Source organism: Myiozetetes cayanensis, unplaced genomic scaffold, assembly GCF_022539395.1.
Source record: "Myiozetetes cayanensis isolate MyiCay16 unplaced genomic scaffold, myiCay2020 scf3, whole genome shotgun sequence".
Taxonomy (NCBI): Eukaryota; Metazoa; Chordata; class Aves; order Passeriformes; family Tyrannidae; genus Myiozetetes; species Myiozetetes cayanensis.
In genome coordinates, this window is record NW_026087521.1 from 60,048,934 (window position 1) to 60,055,817 (window position 6,884).

Sequence of the window (6,884 nt, forward strand, 5' to 3'; positions counted from 1 at the left end):
CAACCCATCTGATTCTATGACTTTCATGGCACAAAGATCACAAACCAAGGCAGTATTTACCAGATGTAAAGAGTCTGTTCTTATGTACAGGAGAGTCCATGCAGAAGGCTTGAAAGAAAGTGGACTGTGGCACTGACGTGTTTCAGAGTCAGTCCCCATGGAGCTGAGTCCCTGGCATGCTGTGCCTTCACAAGGTTCACACCTGTCCAGGGATAAATAAAAAGGTGACACTAGTTTGAAGCGGACTCTTGAGTCTATCCTTTGGTATCTGTTCCCCAGGCCTCCCAGCACACCCTCAAAATGTTTCCATGCTCCATGCTGACTCAGTGTAAGGGCATGCTGGGAGCCCATTTACCACAGCTTATAAAAGAGGTTTTAAAGGGCTGCTGCTGCCTTAAAGAATGGCACAAACAACCCCCCACCCTGTTTTGCAGGCCTTCTATGAATGGCTGCTTATTCTCATTTACAGCAGAATGTGTTTTATAAGAGGGTAAACTTGGCCCGAGTATTTGAGTGAGAAGCATTTGAATGCTTAAACACACACACACAACTGGGAAAGAGCTGGGCCTTCACAGCTCACACACGTCTGCTTGATGGGCACCACATCCTTGCTCCTGAGGGTTTCAGCTGAGCCGCTCCTCCTGCCTTCTTTGTGTGGCTAAATGTGTTGGGTCTCTCTGTTCTGAAAGAGCTCAAGGATCTAGAAGTAGAGGGAAAGCCAGGCTGGTCAGACCTGCAGTCTGGGTCTGTCTGGGGCCATGGCTGGTGCTAGATGGCACAGAGAAAAGGGCCTGAAACCTTGAGCTGTTTTGCTCACCATCCAGCAGTTGGCCCAAGCAGGAGGGATTTAGCCTTGTTCAAACTTTTCTCTTTTTTATTACATGGCAAGAAAGAGATGTTCATGATTCCCCAGTTGACTCTGAGTACAAGTACTGAGCCCTGGCATTTGCAGGACAAAAAGGATCAGCTCAAGAGGTCCCTTTGAGAACCATCCAGTTTTTCTGACTTCCCTCCTACAGATAACACAAATCAACCAGTAAATATTGCTCTTGCTCTTGAAACCTTGTGTTAGGACTGGTTCAGCCACTGCTAAGGGTAGTCATCCTGACAAGAAGAGTCAGTCAGTTCAGCTGTGGATAGAGATTTGTTTTGACAGCGTGCTGAAAATAGCATCTCAGAAACCACACTGCTAGCTGGTTTTAGGAAAGCCAGTTTTTGAAGTGTTTCTGGCCAGCTTCTTACTCTGTAAATAGCAATCACTTGTTTAGCTGTTTTTAAAAAAAATGCCCATGCTTCAAGGACAGTACCATCCTAGGGCACCTCCCCACAGCCTGGTCATCCCTGCAGGATGCTCTTATTTGGTTTCCCCAGGAGCCCAACTAGGGGATTGCTCAAGGAGCCACCTGCTCACCTGCCATGCTGTGAGAAGACTGGGCTCCCTGAACTCCCCATATGCTTCAGGGCACTGCTGCCTGGCTGAGCCCCCAGCCTGCTCAGGTAAGCTCAGTCCCAGCTGGAGCATCTGCCCTCCCACAGCTCCTAATCAGCCATAACCCCTCACAGCTAAAGGCAGTTACGTCCCAGTGACTGAAAAAGAGAAAACCCCAGCTGTGGCTCTAACCAAAGACACTTCTTTGGAAGCTAAAAGGTATGTGGCATAGAAGTCCTAAACCTTCCTGATTCAAAAGCTGCCCTTTCCTTTCTTAGAGGCTTCATATGTTTTTCCTGGAGATGGAAAGAAGTTGCAAAATAAATACCTTCTCTGGCACTGCAGGGCAGTACCCTCTTGCATCCCTTCTTTTCTATGCCCACATGGCACTGGTTCTTGTGTCCTTGGTGGTCTCTTCATCACGGGGTCAGTGATGCAGAGGAGCTTTCCCTCTGGCCCTGAGATGTCTATCAGATCACTCTGTGCCTGTGTAGCACAGGGCTCTTGCTGCCCACTGGCTCTGTGGTTCTGGCTCTGCCACTTCTGCCCTGCAGGCAGCATCTGGGGTCCCTTGACTTCTCTGCATGCTGTAATTTGCAACACAAACAAGCAGTCAGACCTGAGGAAAGTCACTAAGGTCAGATATGTGCCCTGGTTTGGGTTTATTTAAGTCTCTTTCATCACCCTGTAGAGTTAATTCCTGACTATGAACATCCATTATGGGACCCAACTTGCTTTTGGGAATCCACCGGGATCAACATCTGCTCAAATTTGCCTGAAGCTTCCCCATCCTGCTTCTGCCCTTCCCTTATCTACATGTGAAGTGAATGAATACTTCCTCCTGGAAAGTCTTTCACCTTCCCTTATCTTCTTTTTGTTTTCAGAATGGGATGCCTCTGCCCTGAGGAAGGGGGATATATCCTGCTGCCTCCTCCCTTTGTGCTGCACTCTTCCTGATGGCCCTTTTCCTCTACCTGCCCTTGGCTTGTTTTTTAGAGGATATTAAGTGTCAAATTTGGGTGATTTGTTGCAGTCCAATTAGCTGACTCAATCCAATTAAGCTATCTGAAGTTATCTCTGTAATGTGGTGGCTTTGTTAGTCAACTCCATTCCCTCCTACCCCTGCAAAAATTTTTGCCTCCAGCTCCCCCCTCCAGATTTTGGAGGTAGATTTCCACTTGGTTCTTGGCTGCTTGATCAAAGCTTGTGATTGAGACTGCAAGTTCTGCATATTTCCTTCAAGGACCATCTCCTCCTACTGCCTCCTTTCCCTGGTTAGCCAGGTCTGCCCACAGCTCTTCTTCCTCACCAGAAGTCTTGTAAGTACTCTGTCTGTCTCTGGCAGGTTGGCAATAAGGTCAGCAAAGTACTATCCCCTCATGAGTCCTGTTCCTTGCACACATCCTCTGCCTTGCTTTGACTGAGTAAAAACTGCCCACAGAGAAATATGCTTTCTCCATAGTTTATCTGAAATTTTGTCACTTTGCTAGGGCTCTCTCTCTCTTTTCTTCTTCTTCTTTTTTTTTTTTTTTTTTCCTGTGTGTGTATGTGTCTTTTTTCCCCCCTGAAAAGGGAACTTTGTTCTGTCTGCTGGAACTGTAGATTAAGTAGTGGTGTCACTGAGGACAGACTTTTCCAAGGAAAGAATGGGCAATGCTTTAACTTGGGAAGATAGTGCCTCAGGTTGCTCGTTTTCATGTTGCCCCTCCATGCTGACCATGCTGGCTGCTCCCAGGAGAGGATATCAGCCATCAGGACATGACCTCTTTTCTGAAACATGGCAAAAATCAATTTGCTTCCCTAGGTGTTTCCATTGCCCGGCATCCCTATTTACCTGCTTGATTCCTGTTGAGAAAGAGGTCAAGAGAAAAAGCCTGTCACACTGAGGTATTGCTTTCTAGTCACTATGGATGCTGTCCCAGCTACCTACCCTTGCTTTTCATTTTCTCCCAGCCAGCTTTGTCTGTGCTCAGGGCCATGCACTGGTAAATAGGGTTAAGGAGATGGATGCACTTGGTCAGGAGCCCTAGGTTCAGTAAGAAACTTCAAAGAGCTAATTCTGTCCCCTAAATGATCTCACCTGAGACCAGGCCTCCACAACACTCTCCAAAGGAGTTACTGACTTTCTCTTCCCCAATGATTACTCTGAAATCATCGGTACAAAATCTGGAACTTCTCTCCATGCTGTTGGGAAAGATGGGGGTCTTGGTTCAGAGGAGAGATCTCTTTTGGGTTTCCAAACACTTGGTCTCCGTTTTCAGAACGGCCCCAAATGACAGGACGAGGGGGAATAACTTTCTTGGCAGGAAACAGCCTGGCAGGCAGAGAGGACTGATCTTCTTAATGGTGTCTTCAAATCCCCTTAATATAAATCCCCATGGAATAGTCTTACTGGCTTTAATAGGTATGGAAGCAAAGAAATGAGCACCACTTGAGAAGCTGCATTAAAGGTGTTTAAGCGGTAATAGAAAATGGTCATTTTGCTATAGAATTCGAGCAATTCTTAAGAATTTAAGAGATTTATCTTCCTCTTAAGGAATTTGAAATGTCAATTAAAAATGCTTCAGAAAGGTTATTATTCTCTGTTAAGCCCTGATGGATTTCCTAGGCTGGGCTATAAAGGATCCGCCTTGTTCCAAGGAGTAAACCAGTTCATGGTCCTGTCTCTTGTAGCCACATAACTTGAGTACTTCATTCTGGCAGCGTGAACATCATAGTATCAATGTCTATCTTCATCAAACTTTGCTGTCATCATTTGTAGCCATCTGTTATTTGGCCTAAAACATAAAACGGAGGGGGAAATCGCATTTCTTTATTAGCTTGTTTAGTTTAAACTACCAGCTATGGGAGCATTTGCACCTTTAAAAAATTAACATCCTGTTTACTCATATGGGCAACTGGTGCAAGTTGGAGCTAAAGAACGGATCTGTCGATGATATCTCCCTCTAAAATTGTACTTCTTGGTAAAATCTTATTTACAACTCTAAGTCAATCAACACTTTTTTTTTTTTTTTTTTTTCCCTGAAAGAACTCCTGGTAATTTTTTCAAAATCCTCTGGCCAGACATATAGCCAATAAAGCAAATTTTCAAATTATTGAAGTTATAAAACTATTTTACAGTGAAATCTCAAAGCAGGAACAGCTGCCTGGGTTTGATCTTGACAGCTGCTCTTCACCTAACAACAAGCAGCCTATTTGTGTTTACTTATTCATTAATATTGAAAAATAACACAATAGGATCAGATGTCCTAGCTGGCAAATGCCCTACTTTTCCTCTCTGTTAGCACCTCTGCCTCAGCATTGATGACAAATGTATGTTTTATCTTTAAAAACCCCTCATGTTTAGCTTTATTATTACACCATTGAAATAACTTAGCTTCCCAGATGAAATAATAAAGAGCCCATGCAGGAAAGGTACCAGTTTAACTGGAACACAGAACGGTCCCATGAGTTTTCCAGAGACCACATGCATTCTTAAAGTAAATGTCTTTTAGAACTGATCTGGATGAGAATAAATTCCCTGGACTAAAGATCATATGCCAGGTCACCTGGGATCTCCATGAAATCCCATATTCCTCCTTTATGCCATGCTCTGAGTGGAAAGGAAGATGCTTAATTTTTTAAAACAGAGCCTTGTCAAATGAGGCTTTACCCATAGTGTAAAGGTGCACATGTTGTTTCTACGTTTTCCAAATTGAACTCCCTAGACTTGTCCCAAGTTGGGAGCTATTTTTCATCACCCTCTATTCACACAGCAAGGTCAGACAAGGTGTCCCTTTGATGGTGTGGGGAGCACGAGTGGCCTGCTCAAGGGCAAAGGGCTAGAGGGACCTGGGTGAAAGCTCATTAGTTATTTAAGTGCCTTTTATTTATTTGCAAGCTGGCTACCAGCCAAAAATGAGAACTCAACCCACTGTCGAGTTACAGGGCAGCCCTGAAATGTCACCAGCAAACACTTCAAGGAAACTGGAGATGTTTCAGAAATGAAGGGTTTAACCATGTTTTTAATTTACCTGTTGCCATTTGGCTTTCTGTGGACAGAAGCTGTTTTCCTCTGAAAGGCCAGGAGTGGCCGAGTTGTTCACAGGCCGGAGCAACACAGTGTTGGGAAACTCAAATCTTCCCCAGGTTACAGCAACAACTGTGTTTGTGAAACTCGGAGTGTAAGGGCATAAAGCTGTGAAATAAATACCCCATCAGTTGTCCTGGCCCTGGTTTGCTTGCAATCAGAGCCCACCCTGAGCTGTTCCATGGATGTTCAGCACGGTCTTGATGAGGGCAGCAATTGATTGGTAGTGAGAGATCCCTTTGGTTCCACTGGGTGCTGGAAAGGCAGCTTGCTATCTATGAGAATTCTCCTTGAAAATGCCATTTCATCCTCATTTGGGGATTTAAATGCCATACTAGATGGCATTGGACTTAAAGGAATGTCACTAAGGGGCCTGAGAAGTATGGAGAACAAAAAAATGGGGAAACAATGGGAGGAAATCTGGGAGAATCACCCCTCAAACCAAAAAGAAAGAGGGAGATAAACCCAGACACATGTTATGTGCAAACAAAAGTTGCCAAAAGCACTGGAAGAGTTCCCTAGGCTAGTTGAAACCAGGACAATTATAGATGTATTTTGAGAAAATATTCAGCATTTGCTACACAAATTGAATGTGATTTGGTTTGGCTGTGTCCAGAAGGAAGCACTGGTACCAAAGGCAGCACACTGTGGTCATTCAAAAAAAAAAAAAAAAAACCCAAAAGCACCCAAACCAACAAAAACCCAAAGTTCACATAATAACCTGGAGACTTCCCTGGGAGACGTCCTCCCACACTTTGTGCCCAAACTGTCTGGTTTTGAAGCATGGAGGAAGGAGATGGTGTAGAATTACCAAGGATTTACATGCAAGTAGAGAAGATGTGAGATGCTCAGACTGAGGTAAGGAAAAGTAGCCTGTTCTCTCCTGAAAATTCCCGGAGGTTAGCTAGCTGCTGCTGCTGAAAGAAGAATCATTTCAGCAGGAGTTCTCCATGAGTTGCTAAATCTGTGCCTAAATAAGGATTAGACCGAAAAGGTCACTATCAGGATAAAAGAAAAAATTGTTATAGAAATACTCATTGGCATTATTTTAGTGTTTTACAGCATTCAACAACAACTGCACACACTGTGCCTGAGAAACAGTTCATTCCGCAGGGAACTTTTAAACAGTTTGAAAGGGGGCATTCCATCTTCGGGCTCGGTTTGAGTGTCAGCCCGGGCGGGAGTAGCTTGCAACTTTATTGCAGTTACCGGCTGTAATGGCGCTAAATCGTAACTCCTTAGGTGTTACCTTGAATATCACATGCTAATCCATCTGACATAGCTTTTAAAGGAAACCTATTCCAACACAGCCCGCCCGCCGCCTCGCGAAGCAGCTCTTCCAAAATCGCACAAAAGAGCGTGAACCGAGGGTTGCGATGACGCGAA